This window comes from Oncorhynchus gorbuscha, unplaced genomic scaffold (genome assembly GCF_021184085.1).
Source record: "Oncorhynchus gorbuscha isolate QuinsamMale2020 ecotype Even-year unplaced genomic scaffold, OgorEven_v1.0 Un_scaffold_1020, whole genome shotgun sequence".
NCBI classification, from domain to species: domain Eukaryota; kingdom Metazoa; phylum Chordata; class Actinopteri; order Salmoniformes; family Salmonidae; genus Oncorhynchus; species Oncorhynchus gorbuscha.
The window spans coordinates 180,001-200,367 of NW_025745932.1; the positions used below are offsets into that span (position 1 = coordinate 180,001).

Genomic DNA, 20,367 nt, shown 5'->3' on the forward strand with positions numbered 1-20,367 from the left:
GGTTAACACACACACACACTGTCATACACAGGTTAACACACACACATACAGGTTAACACAGACCTCTTAACCCTGATGTCCGCTAACTCAGATCTGACATCTAGTGTAATTCCTGCCGTTTGTCTCCACAGCGTCTCCTCCTCCAGCAGTCTCAGCAGCAGAGTCAGAGACAGATGCCTGTTGGACAGCAGCAGAGTCACAGACCCATGCCTGTGGGACGCCAGCAGGACCAGCAGGTACATACTGGCTCTGTCTGTCTGTCTGCCTGTCTCTGTCTGTCTGCCTGTCTCTGTCTGTCTGTTTCTGTCTGCCTGTCTGTCTGTTTCTGTCTGTCTGTGTCTGTCTGTCTCTGTCTCTCTGTCTGCCTCTCTGTCTGTCTCTGTCTGTCTCTGTCTGTCTCTGTCTGTCTGTCTGTCTGTCTCTGTCTGTCTCTGTCTGTCTCTGTCTGTCTGTCTCTGTCTGTCTCTGTCTGTCTGTCTGTCTGTCTGTCTGTCTGTCTGTCTGTCTGTCTGTCTGTCTGTCTGTCTGTCTGTCTCGGTGTTGTCTGTCTCGGTGTTGTCTGTCTGTCTGTGTCTCTGTTGGTTATTTTCCGATACTAGTCCATAGTACAGACTAACTGTCTCTGCCTGTCTGTCTCTGCCTGTCTCGGTGTTGTCTGTCTCTCTGTCTCTGTCTGTCTGTCTCGGTGTTGTCTGTCTCGGTGTTGTCTGTCTCTCGGCGTTGTCTGTCTCTCGGTGTTGTCTGTCTGTCTGTGTCTCTGTTGGTTATTTTCCGATACTAGTCCATAGTACAGACTAACTGTCTCTGCCTGTCTCGGTGTTGTCTGTCTCTCTGTCTCGGTGTTGTCTGTCTCTCTGTCTCGGTGTTGTCTGTCTCTCGGTGTTGTCTGTCTGTCTGTCTGTGTCTCTGTTGGTTATTTTCCGATACTAGTCCATAGTACAGACTAACTGTCTGTGCCTCCATCTAACCCCTCCCTTCTCTGTGTGCAGGGCCGTCCTATTGGTTCGTCCCAGTCGATGATGCAGCCTCCGCAACACCTCGACCACTCCCTCTTGAAGCAGAACCCCGCCCACCAGCCCCTCAAGTCCTACATGGACAACTACATGCCCCAGAATGCATCTGAGCTGCAGAAGGAGCCCAACCACATGGGCTCCTTTACCAACTTCCCTTTAGGTAGGCCTTCATGATGACTGAAGGAAATATCTGATAATTTAGGAGGGCCCTCACACCCAGGGGGCCCTCACACCCAGGGGGCCCTCACACCCAGGGGGCCCTCACACCCAGGGGGTCCTCACACCCAGGGGGTCCTCACACCCAGGGGGCCTGCTGTGATAGACTAGTGTCCTGTCCAGGGGGTCCTCACACCCAGGGGGCCCTCACACCCAGGGGGTCCTCACACCCAGGGGGTCCTCACACCCAGGGGGCCCTCACACCCAGGGGGCCCTCACACCCAGGGGGCCCTCACACCCAGGGGGCCCTCACACCCAGGGGGTCCTCACACCCAGGGGGCCTGCTGTGATAGATTAGTGTCCTGTCCAGGGGGTCCTCACACCCAGGGGGCCTGCTGTGATAGACTAGTGTCCTGTCCAGGGGGTCCTCACACCCAGGGGGCCTGCTGTGATAGACTAGTGTCCTGTCCAGGGGTCCTCACACCCAGGGGGCCTGCTGTGATAGATTAGTGTCCTGTCCAGGGGGTCCTCACACCCAGGGGGCCTGCTGTGATAGATTAGTGTCCTGTCCAGGGGGTCCTCACACCCAGGGGGCCTGCTGTGATAGACTAGTGTCCTGTCCAGGGGGTCCTCACACCCAGGGGGCCTGCTGTGATAGACTAGTGTCCTGTCCAGGGGGTCCTCACACCCAGGGGGCCTGCTGTGATAGATTAGTGTCCTGTCCAGGGGGTGTCCTGGTGTCTACGTAGGGTCCTCACACCCAGGGGGCCTGCTGTGATAGACTAGTGTCCTGTCCAGGGGGTCCTCACACCCAGGGGGCCTGCTGTGATAGACTAGTGTCCTGTCCAGGGGGTCCTCACACCCAGGGGGCCTGCTGTGATAGACTATTGTCCTGTCCAGGGGGTCCTCACACCCAGGGGGCCTGCTGTGATAGACTAGTGTCCTGTCCAGGGGGTCCTCACACCCAGGGGGCCTGCTGTGATAGACTAGTGTCCTGTCCAGGGGGTCCTCACACCCAGGGGGCCTGCTGTGATAGACTAGTGTCCTGTCCAGGGGGTCCTCACACCCAGGGGGCCTGCTGTGATAGATTAGTGTCCTGTCCAGGGGGTGTCCTGGTGTCTACGTAGGGTCCTCACACCCAGGGGGCCTGCTGTGATAGACTAGTGTCCTGTCCAGGGGGCCCTCACACCCAGGGGGCCTGCTGTGATAGACTAGTGTCCTGTCCAGGGGGTCCTCACACCCAGGGGGCCTGCTGTGATAGACTAGTGTCCTGTCCAGGGGGCCCTCACACCCAGGGGGCCTGCTGTGATAGATTAGTGTCCTGTCCAGGGGGTCCTCACACCCAGGGGGCCTGCTGTGATAGACTAGTGTCCTGTCCAGGGGGTCCTCACACCCAGGGGGCCTGCTGTGATAGACTAGTGTCCTGTCCAGGGGGCCCTCACACCCAGGGGGCCTGCTGTGATAGACTAGTGTCCTGTCCAGGGGGTCCTCACACCCAGGGGGCCTGCTGTGATAGACTAGTGTCCTGTCCAGGGGGCCCTCACACCCAGGGGGTCTGCTGTGATAGACTAGTGTCCTGTCCAGGGGGTCCTCACACCCAGGGGGTCTGCTGTGATAGACTAGTGTCCTGTCCAGGGGGCCCTCACACCCAGGGGGCCTGCTGCGATAGATTAGTGTCCTGTCCAGGGGGTGTCCTGTCCAGGGGGCCCTCACACCCAGGGGGTCTGCTGTGATTGACTAGTGTCCTGTCCAGGGGGCCCTCACACCCAGGGGGTCTGCTGTGATAGACTAGTGTCCTGTCCAGGGGGTGTCCTGGTGTCTACGTAGGGCCCTCACACCCAGGGGGCCTGCTGTGATAGACTAGTGTCCTGTCCAGGGGGCCCTCACACCCAGGGGGTCTGCTGTGATAGACTAGTGTCCTGTCCGGGGACCCTCACACCCAGGGGGCCTGCTGCGATAGATTAGTGTCCTGTCCAGGGGGTGTCCTGTCCAGGGGGTGTCCTGTCCAGGGGGCCCTCACACCCAGGGGGTCTGCTGTGATTGACTAGTGTCCTGTCCAGGGGGCCCTCACACCCAGGGGGCCTGCTGTGATAGACTAGTGTCCTGTCCAGGGGGTGTCCTGGTGTCTACGTAGGGCCCTCACACCCAGGGGGCCTGCTGTGATAGACTAGTGTCCTGTCCAGGGGGTGTCCTGTACATCAAGCTGTCTCACTACAGGAGATAGACTAGTGTCCTGTCCAGGGTGTGTCCTGTACATCAAGCTGTCTCACTACAGGAGACAGACTAGTGTCCCCTCCAGGGGGTGTCCTGGACATCAAGCTGTCTCTCTACAGGAGATAGACTAGTGTCCTGTCCAGGGGGTGTCCTGTACATCAAGCTGTCTCTCTACAGGAGATAGACTAGTGTCCTGTCCAGGCGGTGTCCTGGTACATCAAGCTGTCTCACTACAGAAACAGGAGACAGACTAGTGTCCTGTCCAGGGGGTGTCCTGTACATCAAGCTGTCTCACTACAGAAACAGGAGACAGACTAGTGTCCTGTCCAGGCGGTGTCCTGGTACATCAAGCTGTCTCACTACAGAAACAGGAGACAGACTAGTGTCCTGTCCAGGGGGTGTCCTGTCCAGGGGGTGTCCTGTACATTAAGCTGTCTCACTACAGAAACAGGAGACAGACTAGTGTCCTGTCCAGGGGGTGTACTGGTACATCAAGCTGTCTCACTACAGAAACAGGGGATAGACTAGTGTCCTGTCCAGGGGGTGTCCTGTACATCAAGCTGTCTCACTACAGAAACAGGAGACAGACTAGTGTCCTGTCCAGGCGGTGTCCTGGTACATCAAGCTGTCTCACTACAGAAATAGGGGACAGGCTAGTGTCCTGTCCTGGTACATCAAGCTGTCTCTCTACAGAAACAGGTGACAGACTAGTGTCCTGTCCAGGGGGTGTCCTGTCCAGGGGTGTCCTGGTACATCAAGCTGTCTCACTACAGAAACAGGTGACAGACTAGTGTCCTGTCCAGGGGGTGTCCTGGTACATCAAGCTGTCTCACTAAGGAAACAGGAGACAGACTAGTGTCCTGTCCAGGGGGTGTCCTGTACATCAAGCTGTCTCACTACAGGAGATAGACTAGTGTCCTGTCCAGGGTGTGTCCTGTACATCAAGCTGTCTCACTACAGGAGACAGACTAGTGTCCCCTCCAGGGGGTGTCCTGGAACATCAAGCTGTCTCTCTACAGGAGATAGACTAGTGTCCTGTCCAGGGGGTGTCCTGTACATCAAGCTGTCTCTCTACAGGAGATAGACTAGTGTCCTGTCCAGGGGGTGTCCTGTACATCAAGCTGTCTCACTACAGGAGACAGACTAGTGTCCTGTCCAGGGGGTGTCCTGTACATCAAGCTGTCTCACTACAGAAAGAGGAGACAGACTAGTGTCCTGTCCAGGCGGTGTCCTGGTACATCAAGCTGTCTCACTACAGAAACAGGAGACAGACTAGTGTCCTGTCCAGGGGGTGTCCTGTCCAGGGGTGTCCTACAGAAACACAGACTTGTCCTGTCCAGGCTGTCTCACTACAGAAACAGGAGACAGACTAGTGTCCTGTCCAGGGGGTGTACTGGTACATCAAGCTGTCTCACTACAGAAACAGGGGATAGACTAGTGTCCTGTCCAGGCGGTGTCCTGGTACATCAAGCTGTCTCACTACAGAAACAGGAGACAGGCTAGTGTCCTGTCCAGGCGGTGTCCTGGTACATCAAGCTGTCTCTCTGCAGAAACAGGTGACAGACTAGTGTCCTGTCCAGGGGGTGTCCTGTCCAGGGGTGTCCTGGTACATCAAGCTGTCTCACTACAGAAACAGGTGACAGACTAGTGTCCTGTCCAGGGGGTGTCCTGTACATCAAGCTGTCTACAGAAACAGGAGATAGACTAGTGTCCTGTACATCAAGCTGTCTCACTACAGAAACAGGAGATAGACTAGTGTCCTGTCCAGGGGGTGTCCTGTCCAGGGGGTGTCCTGTACATCAAGCTGTCTCACTACAGAAACCTGGAGATAGAGTTCTAGACAGTGTCCCTGGTGTCCAGTGGGTGACCTGGTGTCTACGTAGTCCTGTAGTTCTAGACAGTGTTTTATCCTGGTGTCTATGTAGTTCTAGACAGTGTTTTATCCTGGTGTCTACGTAGTTCTGTAGTTCTAGACAGTGTTTTATCCTGGTGTCTACGTAGTTCTAGACAGTGTTTTATCCTGGTGTCTACGTAGTTCTGTAGTTCTAGACAGTGTTTTATCCTGGTGTCTAGGTAGTTCTAGACAGTGTTTTATCCTGGTGTCTACGTAGTTCTAGACAGTGTTTTATCCTGGTGTCTACGTAGTTCTAGACAGTGTTTTATCCTGGTGTCTACGTAGTTCTAGACAGTGTTTTATCCTGGTGTCTACGTAGTTCTGTAGTTCTAGACAGTGTTTTATCCTGGTGTCTACGTAGTTCTAGACAGTGTTTTATCCTGGTGTCTACGTAGTTCTAGACAGTGCTTTATCCTGGTGTTCTAGACAGTATCCTGGTGTCTACGTAGTTCTAGACAGTGTTTTATCCTGGTGTCTACGTAGTTCTAGACAGTGTTTTAGTTCTAGACAGTGTTTTATCCTGGTGTCTACGTAGTTCTAGACCTGGTGTCTACGTAGTTCTAGTTTTATCCTGGTGTCTACGTAGTTCTGTAGTTCTAGACAGTGTTTTATCCTGGTGTCTACGTAGTTCTAGACAGTTCTAGACAGTGTTTTATCCTGGTGTCTACGTAGTTCTAGACAGTGTTTTATCCTGGTGTCTACGTAGTTCTAGACAGTGTTTTATCCTGGTGTCTACGTAGTTCTAGACAGTGTTTTATCCTGGTGTCTAGTTCCTGTAGTTCTAGACAGTGTTTTATCCTGGTGTCTATGTTTTATCCTGGTGTCTAGTAGTTCTACGTAGTTCTAGTAGTTCTGGACAGTGTTTTATCCTGGTGTCTACGTAGTTCTAGACAGTGTTTTATCCTGGTGTCTACGTAGTTCTAGACAGTGTTTTATCCTGGTGTCTACGTAGTTCTAGACAGTGTTTTATCCTGGTGTCTGTAGTTCTAGACAGTGTTTTATCCTGGTGTCTACGTAGTTCTAGACAGTGTTTTATCCTGGTGTCTACGTAGTTCTAGACAGTGTTTTATCCTGGTGTCTACGTAGTTCTAGACAGTGTTTTATCCTGGTGTCTACGTAGTTCTAGACAGTGTTTTATCCTGGTGTCTACGTAGTTCTAGACAGTGTTTTATCCTGGTGTCTACGTAGTTCTGTAGTTCTAGACAGTGTTTTATCCTGGTGTAGTCTAGTTCTAGACAGTAGTTCTGTAGTTTCTAGACAGTGTTTTATCCTGGTGTCTACGTAGTTCTGTAGTTCTAGACAGTGTTTTATCCTGGTGTCTACGTAGTTCTAGACAGTGTTTTATCCTGGTGTCTACGTAGTTCTGTAGTTCTAGACAGTGTTTTATCCTGGTTTTATCCTGGTGTCTACGTAGTTCTAGACAGTGTTTTATCCTGTGTCTACGTTCTAGACAGTGTTTTAGTTCTGTAGTTCTAGACAGTGTTTTATCCTGGTGTCTACGTAGTTCTAGACAGTGTTTTATCCTGGTGTCTACGTAGTTCTGTAGTTCTAGACAGTGTTTTATCCTGGTGTCTAGTTCTGTAGTTCTAGACAGTGTTTTATCCTGGTGTCTACGTAGTTCTAGACAGTGTTTTATCCTGTTCTAGTTCTAGACAGTGTTTATCCTGGTGTCTACGTAGTTCTGTAGTTCTAGACAGTGTTTTATCCTGTGTCTACGTAGTTCTAGACAGTGTTTTATCCTGGTGTCTAGACGTAGTTCTAGTTCTAGACAGTGTTTTATCCTGGTGTCTACGTAGTCCAGTGTTTTAGTTCTAGACAGTGTTTTATCCTGGTGTCTACGTAGTTCTGTAGTTCTAGACAGTGTTTTATCCTGGTGTCTACGTAGTTCTGTAGTTCTAGACAGTGTTTTATCCTGGTGTCTACGTAGTTCTAGACAGTGTTTTATCCTGGTGTCTACGTAGTTCTAGACAGTGTTTTATCCTGGTGTCTACGTAGTTCTAGACAGTGTTTTATCCTGGTGTCTACGTAGTTCTAGACAGTGTTTTATCCTGGTGTCTACGTAGTAGTTCTGTAGTTCTAGACAGTGTTTTATCCTGGTGTCTACGTAGTTCTAGACAGTGTTTTATCCTGGTGTCTACGTAGTTCTAGACAGTGTTTTATCCTGGTGTCTACGTAGTTCTGTAGTTCTAGACAGTGTTTTATCCTGGTGTCTACGTAGTTCGTAGTTCTAGACAGTGTTTTATCCTGGTGTCTACGTAGTTCTAGACAGTGTTTTATCCTGGTGTCTACGTAGTTCTAGACAGTGTTTTATCCTGGTGTCTAGTTCTAGACAGTGTTTTATCCTGGTGTCTACGTAGTTCTAGACAGTGTTTTATCCTGGTGTCTACGTAGTTCTAGACAGTGTTTTATCCTGGTGTCTACGTAGTTCTAGACAGTGTTTTATCCTGGTGTCTACGTGTCTAGACAGTGTTTTATCCTGGTGTCTAGTTCTAGACAGTGTTTTATCCTGGTGTCTACGTAGTTCTGTAGTTCTAGACAGTGTTTTATCCTGGTGTCTACGTAGTTCTGTGTTTTATCCTGTTCTAGAGTTCTAGAGTGTTTTATCCTGGTGTCTACGTAGTTCTAGACAGTGTTTTATCCTGGTGTCTACGTAGTTCTAGACAGTGTTTTATCCTGGTGTCTACGTAGTTCTAGACAGTGTTTTATCCTGGTGTCTAGTTCTGTAGTGTTTTATCCTGTGTCTGTAGTTCTAGACAGTGTTTTATCCTGGTGTCTACGTAGTTCTGTAGTTCTAGACAGTGTTTTATCCTGGTGTCTACGTAGTTCTAGACAGTGTTTTATCCTGGTGTCTAGTTCTGTAGTTCTAGACAGTGTTTTATCCTGGTGTCTACGTAGTTCGTAGTTCTAGACAGTGTTTTATCCTGGTGTCTACGTAGTTCTAGACAGTGTTTTATCCTGGTGTCTACGTAGTTCTGTAGTTCTAGACAGTGTTTTATCCTGGTGTCTACGTAGTTCTGTAGTTCTAGACAGTGTTTTATCCTGGTGTCTACGTAGTTCTAGACAGTGTTTTATCCTGGTGTCTACGTAGTTCTGTAGTTCTAGACAGTGTTTTATCCTGGTGTCTACGTAGTTCTAGACAGTGTTTTATCCTGGTGTCTACGTAGTTCTAGACAGTGTTTTATCCTGGTGTCTACGTAGTTCTAGACAGTGTTTTATCCTGGTGTCTACGTAGTTCTGTAGTTCTAGACAGTGTTTTATCCTGGTGTCTACGTAGTTCTAGACAGTGTTTTATCCTGGTGTCTACGTAGTTCTGTAGTTCTAGACAGTGTTTTATCCTGGTGTCTACGTAGTTCTAGACAGTGTTTTATCCTGGTGTCTACGTAGTTTTATCTGTGTCTAGTTCTAGACAGTGTTTTATCCTGGTGTCTGGTGTCTACGTAGTTCTGTAGTTCTAGAGTGTTTTATCCTGGTGTCTAGTGTTTTGTTTTATCCTGGTGTCTAGTTCTGTAGTTCTAGACAGTGTTTTATCCTGGTGTCTACGTAGTTCTAGACAGTGTTTTATCCTGTTCTAGAGTTCAGTGTTTTATCCTGGTGTCTACGTAGTTCTAGACAGTAGTGTCTGTAGTTCTAGACAGTGTTTTATCCTGGTGTCTACGTAGTCCTGTAGTTCTAGACAGTGTTTTATCCTGGTGTCTAGTTCTGTAGTTCTAGACAGTGTTTTATCCTGGTGTCTACGTAGTTCTAGACAGTGTTTTATCCTGGTTCTAGACAGTGTTTTGTTTTATCCTGGTGTCTACGTAGTTCTAGACAGTGTTTTATCCTGGTGTGTAGTTCTAGACAGTGTTTTATCCTGGTGTCTGTAGTTCTAGACAGTGTTTTATCCTGGTGTCTACGTAGTTCTGTAGTTCTAGACAGTGTTTTATCCTGGTGTCTACGTAGTTCTAGACAGTCTGTCTACGTAGTTCTAGACAGTGTTTTATCCTGGTGTCTACGTAGTTCTAGACAGTGTTTTATCCTGGTGTCTACGTAGTTCTAGACAGTGTTTTATCCTGGTGTCTACGTAGTTCTGTAGTTCTAGACAGTGTTTTATCCTGGTGTCTACGTAGTTCTAGACAGTGTTTTATCCTGGTGTCTAGTTCTGTAGTTCTAGTGTTTTATCCTGGTGTCTGTAGTTCTAGACAGTGTTTTATCCTGGTGTCTACGTAGTTCTAGACAGTGTTTTATCCTGGTGTCTACGTAGTTCTGTAGTTCTAGACAGTGTTTTATCCTGGTGTCTACGTAGTTCTGTAGTTCTAGACAGTGTTTTATCCTGGTGTCTACGTAGTTCTAGACAGTGTTTTATCCTGGTGTCTAGACAGTGTTTTAGTTCTGTAGTTCTAGACAGTGTTTTATCCTGGTGTCTTATCCTGGTGTCGTAGTTCTGTAGTTCTAGACAGTGTTTTATCCTGGTGTCTACGTAGTTCTAGACAGTGTTTTATCCTGGTGTCTACGTAGTTCTAGACAGTGTTTTATCCTGGTGTCTACGTAGTTCTGTAGTTCTAGACAGTGTTTTATCCTGGTGTCTACGTAGTTCTAGACAGTGTTTTATCCTGGTGTCTACGTAGTTCTAGACAGTGTTTTATCCTGGTGTCTACGTAGTTCTAGACAGTGTTTTATCCTGGTGTCTACGTGTCTACGTAGTTCTGTGTTTTAGTTCTAGACAGTTCTAGACAGTGTTTTATCCTGGTGTCTACGTAGTTCTAGACAGTGTTTTATCCTGGTGTCTAGACAGTGTTTTAGTTCTGTAGTTCTAGACAGTGTTTTATCCTGGTGTCTACGTAGTTCTAGACAGTGTTTTATCCTGGTGTCTACGTAGTTCTAGACAGTGTTTTATCCTGGTGTCTACGTAGTTCTAGACAGTGTTTTATCCTGGTGTCTACGTAGTTCTAGACAGTGTTTTATCCTGGTGTCTACGTAGTTCTAGACAGTGTTTTATCCTGGTGTCTACGTAGTTCTGTAGTTCTAGACAGTGTTTTATCCTGGTGTCTACGTATCCTGGTGTCTACGTAGTTCTAGACAGTGTTTTATCCTGGTGTCTACGTGTTCTAGACAGTGTTTTATCCTGGTGTCTACTAGACAGTGTTTTATCCTGGTGTTCTAGACAGTGTCCTGGTGTCTACGGTGTCTAGACAGTGTTTTAGTTCTGTAGTTCTAGACAGTGTTTTATCCTGGTGTCTACGTAGTTCTAGACAGTGTTTTATCCTGGTGACAGTGTTTTATCCTGGTGTCGTAGTTCTGTAGTTCTAGACAGTGTTTTATCCTGGTGTCTACTGTAGTTCTAGACAGTGTTTTATCCTGGTGTCTACGTAGTTCTAGACAGTGTTTTATCCTGGTGTCTACGTAGTTCTAGACAGTGTTTTATCCTGGTTCTAGACTAGTGTTTTATCCTGGTGTCTACGTAGTTCTAGACAGTGTTTTATCCTGGTGTCTAGTTCTGTAGTTCTAGACAGTGTTTTATCCTGGTGTCTACGTAGTTCTAGACAGTGTTTTATCCTGGTGTCTACGTAGTTCTAGACAGTGTTTTATCCTGGTGTCTCTGTAGTTCTAGACAGTGTTTTATCCTGTGTCTAGAGTTCAGTGTTTTATCCTGGTGTCTACGTAGTTCTAGACAGTGTTTTATCCTGGTGTCTACGTAGTTCTAGACAGTGTTTTATCCTGGTGTCTACGTAGTTCTGTAGTTCTACAGTGTTTTATCCTGGTGTCTACGTAGTTCTGTAGTTCTAGACAGTGTTTTATCCTGGTGTCTACGTAGTTCTAGACAGTGTTTTATCCTGGTGTCTACGTAGTTCTAGACAGTGTTCTAGACAGTGTTTTTATCCTGGTGTCTACGTAGTTCTGTAGTTCTAGACAGTGTTTTATCCTGGTGTCTACGTAGTTCTGTAGTTCTAGACAGTGTTTTATCCTGGTGTCTACGTAGTTCTAGACAGTGTTTTATCCTGGTGTCTACGTAGTTCTAGACAGTGTTTTATCCTGGTGTCTACGTAGTTCTAGACAGTGTTTTATCCTGGTGTCTACGTAGTTCTAGACAGTGTTTTATCCTGGTGTCTACGTAGTTCTGTAGTTCTAGACAGTGTTTTATCCTGGTGTCTACGTAGTTCTGTAGTTCTAGACAGTGTTTTATCCTGGTGTCTACGTAGTTCTAGACAGTGTTTTATCCTGGTGTCTACGTAGTTCTAGACAGTGTTTTATCCTGGTGTCTACGTAGTTCAGTGTTTTATCCTGGTGTCTACAGTTCTAGACAGTGTTTTATCCTGGTGTCTATCCTGGTGTCTCGTAGTTCTAGACAGTGTTTTATCCTGGTGTCTACGTAGTTCTAGACAGTGTTTTATCCTGGTGTCTACGTAGTTCTAGACAGTGTTTTATCCTGGTGTCTACGTAGTTCTGTAGTTCTAGACAGTGTTTTATCCTGGTGTCTACGTAGTTCTGTAGTTCTAGACAGTGTTTTATCCTGGTGTCTACGTAGTTCTAGACAGTGTTTTATCCTGGTGTCTACGTAGTTCTGTAGTTCTAGACAGTGTTTTATCCTGGTGTGGTGTCTACGTAGTTCTGTAGTTCTAGACAGTGTTTTATCCTGTTTTATCCTGGTGTCTACGTAGTTCTAGACAGTGTTTTATCCTGGTGTCTAGACAGTGTTTTATCCTGGTGTCTACTGTAGTTCTAGACAGTGTTTTATCCTGGTGTCTACTAGTTCTAGTGTTTTATCCTGGTGTCTACGTAGTTCTGTAGTTCTAGACAGTGTTTTATCCTGGTGTCTACGTAGTTCTAGACAGTGTTTTATCCTGGTGTCTACGTAGTTCTGTAGTTCTAGACAGTGTTTTATCCTGGTGTCTACGTAGTTCTAGACAGTGTTTATCCTGGTGTCTAGTTCTAGACAGTGTTTTATCCTGGTGTCTACGTAGTTCTAGACAGTGTTTTATCCTGGTGTCTACGTAGTTCTAGACAGTGTTTTATCCTGGTGTCTACGTAGTTCTAGACAGTGTTTTATCCTGTTCTAGACAGTGTTTTATCCTGGTGTCTACGTCTACAGTAGTTCTAGACAGTGTTTTATCCTGGTGTCTAGTTCTAGACAGTGTTTTATCCTGTTCTAGAGTTCTAGACAGTGTTTTATCCTGGTGTCTACGTAGTTCTAGACAGTGTTTTATCCTGGTGTCTACGTAGTTCTAGACAGTGTTTTAGTTCTACTAGACAGTGTTTTATCCTGGTGTCTACGTAGTTCTAGACAGTGTTTTATCCTGGTGTCTACGTAGTTGTAGTTCTAGACAGTGTTTTATCCTGGTGTCTACGTAGTTCTAGACAGTGTTTTATCCTGGTGTCTACGTTCTAGTTCTGTGTCTAGTTCTAGACAGTGTTTTATCCTGGTGTCTACGTAGTTCTGACTAGACAGTGTTTTATCCTGGTGTCTACGTAGTTCTGTAGACAGTGTTTTATCCTGGTGTCTACGTAGTTCTAGACAGTGTTTTATCCTGGTGTCTACGTAGTTCTAGACAGTGTTTTATCCTGGTGTCTACGTAGTTCTGTAGTTCTAGACAGTGTTTTATCCTGGTGTCTACGTAGTTCTAGACAGTGTTTTATCCTGGTGTCTACGTAGTTCTAGACAGTGTTTTATCCTGGTGTCTACGTAGTTCTGTAGTTCTACAGTGTTTTATCCTGGGTGTCTACGTAGTTCTAGACAGTGTTTTATCCTGGTGTCTACGTAGTTCTTCTAGACAGTGTTTTATCCTGGTGTCTACGTAGTTCTAGACAGTGTTTTATCCTGGTGTCTACGTAGTTCTAGACAGTGTTTTATCCTGGTGTTCTAGACAGTGTTTTAGTTCTGTAGTTCTAGACAGTGTTTTATCCTGGTGTCTACGTAGTTCTGTAGTTCTACAGTGTTTTATCCTGGTGTCTAGTTCTAGACAGTGTTTTATCCTGGTGTCTACGTAGTTCTGACAGTGTTTTATCCTGGTGTCTAGTTCTAGACAGTGTTTTATCCTGGTGTCTACGTAGTTCTGTAGTTCTAGACAGTGTTTTATCCTGGTGTCTACGTAGTTCTAGACAGTGTTTTATCCTGGTGTCTAGTTCTGTAGTTCTAGACAGTGTTTTATCCTGGTGTCTACGTAGTTCTAGACAGTGTTTTATCCTGGTGTCTAGTACAGTTCTAGACAGTGTTTTATCCTGGTGTCTACGTAGTTCTGTAGTTCTAGACAGTGTTTTATCCTGGTGTCTAGTGTTTTAGATCCTGGTGTCTACGTAGTTCTGTAGTTCTAGACAGTGTTTTATCCTGGTGTCTACGTAGTTCTAGACAGTGTTTTATCCTGGTGTCTACGTAGTTCTGTAGTTCTAGACAGTGTTTTATCCTGGTGTCTACGTAGTTCTCTGTTTTATCCTGGTGTCTACGAGTTCTAGAGTGTTTTATCCTGGTGTCTACGTAGTTCTAGACAGTGTTTTATCCTGGTGTCTACGTAGTTCTAGACAGTGTTTTATCCTGGTGTCTACGTAGTTCTGTAGTTCTAGACAGTGTTTTATCCTGGTGTCTACGTAGTTCTAGACAGTGTTTTATCCTGGTGTCTACGTAGTTCTAGACAGTGTTTTATCCTGGTGTCTACGTAGTTCTAGACAGTGTTTTATCCTGGTGTCTACGTAGTTCTAGACAGTGTTTTATCCTGGTGTCTACGTAGTTCTGTAGTTCTAGACAGTGTTTTATCCTGGTGTCTACGTAGTTCTAGACAGTGTTTTATCCTGGTGTCTACGTAGTTCTAGACAGTGTTTTATCCTGGTGTCTACGTAGTTCTAGACAGTGTTTTATCCTGGTGTCTGTAGTTCTAGACAGTGTTTTATCCTGGTGTCTACGTAGTTCTAGACAGTGTTTTATCCTGGTGTGTAGTTCTAGTTCTAGACAGTGTTTTAGTTCTGTAGACAGTGTTTTATCCTGGTGTCTACGTAGTTCTGTAGTTCTAGACAGTGTTTTATCCTGGTGTCTACGTAGTTCTAGACAGTGTTTTATCCTGGTGTCTACGTAGTTCTGTAGTTCTAGACAGTGTTTTATCCTGGTGTAGTTCTAGACAGTAGTTCTGGTGTCAGTTCTAGACAGTGTTTTATCCTGGTGTCTACTGTAGTTCTAGACAGTGTTTTATCCTGGTGTCTACGTAGTTCTGTAGTTCTAGACAGTGTTTTATCCTGGTGTCTACGTAGTTCCTGTAGTTCTAGACAGTGTTTTATCCTGGTGTCTACGTAGTTCTAGACAGTGTTTTATCCTGGTGTCTACGTAGTTCTAGACAGTGTTTTATCCTGGTGTAGTTCTGTGTTCTAGACAGTGTTTTATCCTGGTGTCTACGTAGTTCTGTAGTTCTAGACAGTGTTTTATCCTGGTGTCTACGTAGTTCTAGACAGTGTTTTATCCTGGTGTCTACGTAGTTCTAGACAGTGTTTTATCCTGGTGTCTACGTCTTCTAGACAGTGTTTTATCCTGGTGTCTACGTAGTTCTAGACAGTGTTTTATCCTGGTGTCTACGTAGTTCTAGACAGTGTTTTATCCTGGTGTCTACGTAGTTCTAGACAGTGTTTTATCCTGGTGTCTACGTAGTTCTAGACAGTGTTTTATCCTGGTGTCTACGTAGTTCTGTAGTTCTAGACAGTGTTTTATCCTGGTGTCTAGTTCTGTAGTTCTAGACAGTGTTTTATCCTGGTGTCTACGTAGTTCTTCTAGACAGTGTTTTATCCTGGTGTCTACGTAGTTCTAGTTTTATCCTGGTGTCTACAGTGTTTTATCCTGGTGTCTACGTAGTTCTAGACAGTGTTTTATCCTGGTGTCTACGTAGTTCTAGACAGTGTTTTATCCTGGTGTCTACGTAGTTCTGTAGTTCTAGACAGTGTTTTATCCTGGTGTCTACGTAGTTCTAGACAGTGTTTTATCCTGGTGTCTACGTAGTTCTGTAGTTCTAGACAGTGTTTTATCCTGGTGTCTAGTTCTGTAGTTCTAGACAGTGTTTTATCCTGGTGTCTACGTAGTTCTAGACAGTGTTTTATCCTGGTGTCTACGTAGTTCTAGACAGTGTTTTATCCTGGTGTCTACGTTCTAGACAGTGTTTTATCCTGGTAGTAGTTCTAGACAGTGTTTTATCCTGGTGTCTACGTAGTTCTAGTGTTTTATCCTGTTCTAGTAGTTCTAGACAGTGTTTTATCCTGGTGTCTACGTAGTTCTAGACAGTGTTTTATCCTCCTGGTGTCTACGTAGTTCTGTAGTTCTAGACAGTGTTTTATCCTGGTGTCTACGTAGTTCTAGACAGTGTTTTATCCTGGTGTCTACGTAGTTCTAGACAGTGTTTTATCCTGGTGTCTACGTAGTTCTAGACAGTGTTTTATCCTGGTGTCTACGTAGTTCTGTAGTTCTAGACAGTGTTTTATCCTGGTGTCTACGTAGTTCTAGACAGTGTTTTATCCTGGTGTCTACGTAGTTCGTAGTTCTAGACAGTGTTTTATCCTGGTGTCTACGTAGTTCTAGACAGTTCTTATCCAGTGTTTTATCCTGACAGTGTTTTATCCTGGTGTCTGTAGTTCTAGACAGTGTTTTATCCTGGTGTCTACGTAGTTGTTTTATCCTGGTGTCTGTAGTTCTAGACAGTGTTTTATCCTGGTGTCTACGTAGTTCTAGACAGTGTTTTATCCTGGTGTCTACGTAGTTCTAGACAGTGTTTTATCCTGGTGTCTACGTAGTTCTGTAGTTCTAGACAGTGTTTTATCCTGGTGTCTACGTAGTTCTAGACAGTGTTTTATCCTGGTGTCTGTAGTTCTGTGTCCTCTAGACAGTGTTTTATCCTGGTGTCTGTAGTTCTAGACAGTGTTTTATCCTGGTGTCTACGTAGTTCTAGACAGACTGTTTTATCCTGGTGTCTACGTAGTTCTGTAGTTCTAGACAGTGTTTTATCCTGGTGTCTACGTAGTTCTAGACAGTGTTTTATCCTGGTGTCTACGTAGTTCTGTAGTTCTAGACAGTGTTTTATCCTGGTGTCTAGTTCGTAGTTCTAGACAGTGTTTTATCCTGGTGTCTACGTAGTTCTAGACAGTGTTTTATCCTGGTGTCTAGTTCTGTAGTTCTAGACAGTGTTTTATCCTGGTGTCTACGTAGTTCTGTAGTTCTAGACAGTGTTTTATCCTGGTGTCTACGTAGTTCTAGACAGTGTTTTATCCTGGTGTCTACGTAGTTCTAGACAGTGTTTTATCCTGGTGTCTACGTAGTTCTAGACAGTGTTTTATCCTGGTGTCTGTTCTGTAGTTCTAGACAGTGTTTTATCCTGGTGTCTACGTAGTTCTAGACAGTGTTTTATCCTGGTGTCTACGTAGTTCTAGACAGTGTTTTATCCTGGTGTCTACGTAGTTCTAGACAGTGTTTTATCCTGGTGTCTACGTAGTTCTAGACAGTGTTTTATCCTGGTGTCTACGTAGTTCTGTAGTTCTAGACAGTGTTTTATCCTGGTGTCTACGTAGTTCTAGACAGTGTTTTATCCTGGTGTCTACGTAGTTCTAGACAGTGTTTTATCCTGGTGTCTACGTAGTTCTGTAGTTCTAGACAGTGTTTTATCCTGGTGTCTACGTAGTTCTAGACAGTGTTTTATCCTGGTGTCTACGTAGTTCTGTAGTTCTACAGTGTTTTATCCTGGTGTCTACGTAGTTCTGTAGTTCTAGACAGTGTTTTATCCTGGTGTCTACGTAGTTCTAGACAGTGTTTTATCCTGGTGTCTACGTAGTTCTGTAGTTCTAGACAGTGTTTTATCCTGGTGTCTACGTAGTTCTAGACAGTGTTTTATCCTGGTGTCTACGTAGTTCTAGACAGTGTTTTATCCTGGTGTCTAGTTCGTAGTTCTAGACAGTGTTTTATCCTGGTGTCTACGTAGTTCTGTAGTTCTAGACAGTGTTTTATCCTGGTGTCTACGTAGTTCTAGACAGTGTTTTATCCTGGTGTCTACGTAGTTCTAGACAGTGTTTTATCCTGGTGTCTACGTAGTTCTTCTAGACAGTGTTTTATCCTGGTGTCTGTAGTTCTAGACAGTGTTTTATCCTGGTGTCTACGTAGTTCTGTAGTTCTAGACAGTGTTTTATCCTGGTGTCTACGTAGTTCTAGTTCTACAGTGTTTTATCCTGGTGTCTACGTAGTTCTAGACAGTGTTTTATCCTGGTGTCTACGTAGTTCTAGACAGTGTTTTATCCTGGTGTCTAGTTCTGTAGTTCTAGACAGTGTTTTATCCTGTTCTGTAGTTCTAGACAGTGTTTTATCCTGGTGTCTACGTAGTTCTAGACAGTGTTTTATCCTGGTGTCTACGTAGTTCTGTAGTTCTAGACAGTGTTTTATCCTGGTGTCTACGTAGTTCTAGACAGTGTTTTATCCTGGTGTCTACGTAGTTCTGTAGTTCTAGACAGTGTTTTATCCTGGTGTCTAGTTCTAGACAGTGTTTTATCCTGGTGTCTGTAGTTCTAGACAGTGTTTTATCCTGGTGTCTACGTAGTTCTAGTTCTACAGTGTTTTATCCTGGTGTCTACGTAGTTCTAGACAGTGTTTTATCCTGGTGTCTAGACAGTGTTTTATCCTGGTGTCTACGTAGTTCTAGACAGTGTTTTATCCTGGTGTCTACGTAGTTCTGTTTCTAGACAGTGTTTTATCCTGGTGTCTACGTAGTTCTAGACAGTGTTTTATCCTGGTGTCTACGTAGTTCTAGACAGTGTTTTATCCTGGTGTCTACGTAGTTCTGTAGTTCTAGACAGTGTTTTATCCTGGTGTCTACGTAGTTCTAGTATCCTGTTCTAGAGTTCTAGACAGTGTTTTATCCTGGTGTCTACGTAGTTCTAGACAGTGTTTTATCCTGGTGTCTAGTTCGTAGTTCTAGACAGTGTTTTATCCTGGTGTCTACGTAGTTCTAGACAGTGTTTTATCCTGGTGTCTACGTAGTTCTAGACAGTGTTTTATCCTGGTGTCTACGTAGTTCTAGACAGTGTTTTATCCTGGTGTCTACGTAGTTCTAGACAGTGTTTTAGTTCTAGAGTTCTAGTGTTTTATCCTGGTGTCTACGTAGTTCTAGACAGTGTTTTATCCTGGTGTCTACGTAGTTCTAGTAGTTCTAGTTCTACAGTGTTTTATCCTGGTGTCTACGTAGTTCTAGACAGTGTTTTATCCTGGTGTCTACGTAGTTCTAGACAGTGTTTTATCCTGGTGTCTACGTAGTTCTAGACAGTGTTTTATCCTGGTGTCTACGTAGTTCTAGACAGTGTTTTATCCTGTGTCTAGTTCTAGACAGTGTTTTATCCTGGTGTCTACGTAGTTCTGTAGTTCTAGACAGTGTTTTATCCTGGTGTCTACGTAGTTCTAGACAGTGTTTTATCCTGGTGTCTACGTAGTTCTAGACAGTGTTTTATCCTGGTGTCTACGTAGTTCTAGACAGTGTTTTATCCTGGTGTCTAGTAGTTCTAGACAGTGTTTTATCCTGGTGTCTACGTAGTTCTAGACAGTGTTTTATCCTGGTGTCTACGTAGTTCTACGTAGTTCTGTAGTTCTAGACAGTGTTTTATCCTGGTGTCTACGTAGTTCTAGACAGTGTTTTATCCTGGTGTCTACGTAGTTCTAGACAGTGTTTTATCCTGGTGTCTACGTAGTTCTAGACAGTGTTTTATCCTGGTGTCTACGTAGTTCTAGACAGTGTTTTATCCTGGTGTCTACGTACGTAGTTCTAGACAGTGTTTTATCCTGGTGTCTACGTAGTTCTAGACAGTGTTTTATCCTGGTGTCTCGTAGTTCTAGACAGTGTTTTATCCTGGTGTCTACGTGTCTACTGTAGTTCTAGACAGTGTTTTATCCTGGTGTCTACGTAGTTCTGTAGTTCTAGACAGTGTTTTATCCTGGTGTCTACGTAGTTCTAGACAGTGTTTTATCCTGGTGTCTAGTTCTACAGTGTTTTATCCTGGTGTCTGTAGTGTCTAGACAGTATCCTGTTCTAGACAGTGTTTTATCCTGGTGTCTAGTTCTGTAGTTCTAGACAGTGTTTTATCCTGGTGTCTACGTAGTTCTAGACAGTGTTTTATCCTGGTGTCTACGTAGTTCTAGACAGTGTTTTATCCTGGTGTCTACGTAGTTCTGGTAGTCTCTACAGTGTTTTATCCTGGTGTCTACGTAGTTCTAGACAGTGTTTTATCCTGGTGTCTACGTAGTTCTGTAGTTCTAGACAGTGTTTTATCCTGGTGTCTACGTAGTTCTGTAGTTCTACAGTGTTTTATCCTGGTGTCTACGTAGTTCTGTAGTTCTAGACAGTGTTTTATCCTGGTGTCTACTAGTTCTGTAGTTCTAGACAGTGTTTTATCCTGGTGTCTACGTAGTTCTGTAGTTCTAGACAGTGTTTTATCCTGTAGTGTGTTTTATCCTGGTGTCTACGTAGTTCTAGACAGTGTTTTATCCTGGTGTCTACGTAGTTCTAGACAGTGTTTTAGTTCTAGACAGTGTTTTATCCTGGTGTCTGGTTCTGTCTAGACAGTGTTTTATCCTGGTGTCTGTAGTTCTAGACAGTGTTTTATCCTGGTGTCTACGTAGTTCTGTAGTTCTAGACAGTGTTTTATCCTGGTGTCTACGTAGTTCTAGACAGTGTTTTATCCTGGTGTCTACGTAGTTCTAGACAGTGTTTTATCCTGGTGTCTACGTAGTTCTAGACAGTGTTTTATCCTGGTGTCTACGTAGTTCTGTAGTTCTAGACAGTGTTTTATCCTGGTGTCTACGTAGTTCTAGTGTTTTATCCTGGTGTCTAGTGTTTTAGACAGTGTTTTATCCTGGTGTCTACGTAGTTCTAGACAGTGTTTTATCCTGGTGTCTACGTAGTTCTAGTTCTAGACAGTGTTTTATCCTGGTGTCTACAGTGTTTTAGTTCTGTAGTTCTAGACAGTGTTTTATCCTGGTGTCTACGTAGTTCTAGACAGTGTTTTATCCTGGTGTCTACGTAGTTCTAGACAGTGTTTTATCCTGGTGTCTACGTAGTTCTGTAGTTCTAGACAGTGTTTTATCCTGGTGTCTACGTAGTTCTAGACAGTGTTTTATCCTGG

The 20,367-nt window shown here is 44.8% G+C and overlaps 1 pseudogene; it reads left to right on the forward strand.

Annotated features, from left to right (window-relative positions):
• Nucleotides 1-20,367, forward strand: part of LOC124021007 — a 75,459-nt pseudogene that overhangs the window by 27,946 nt on the left and 27,146 nt on the right.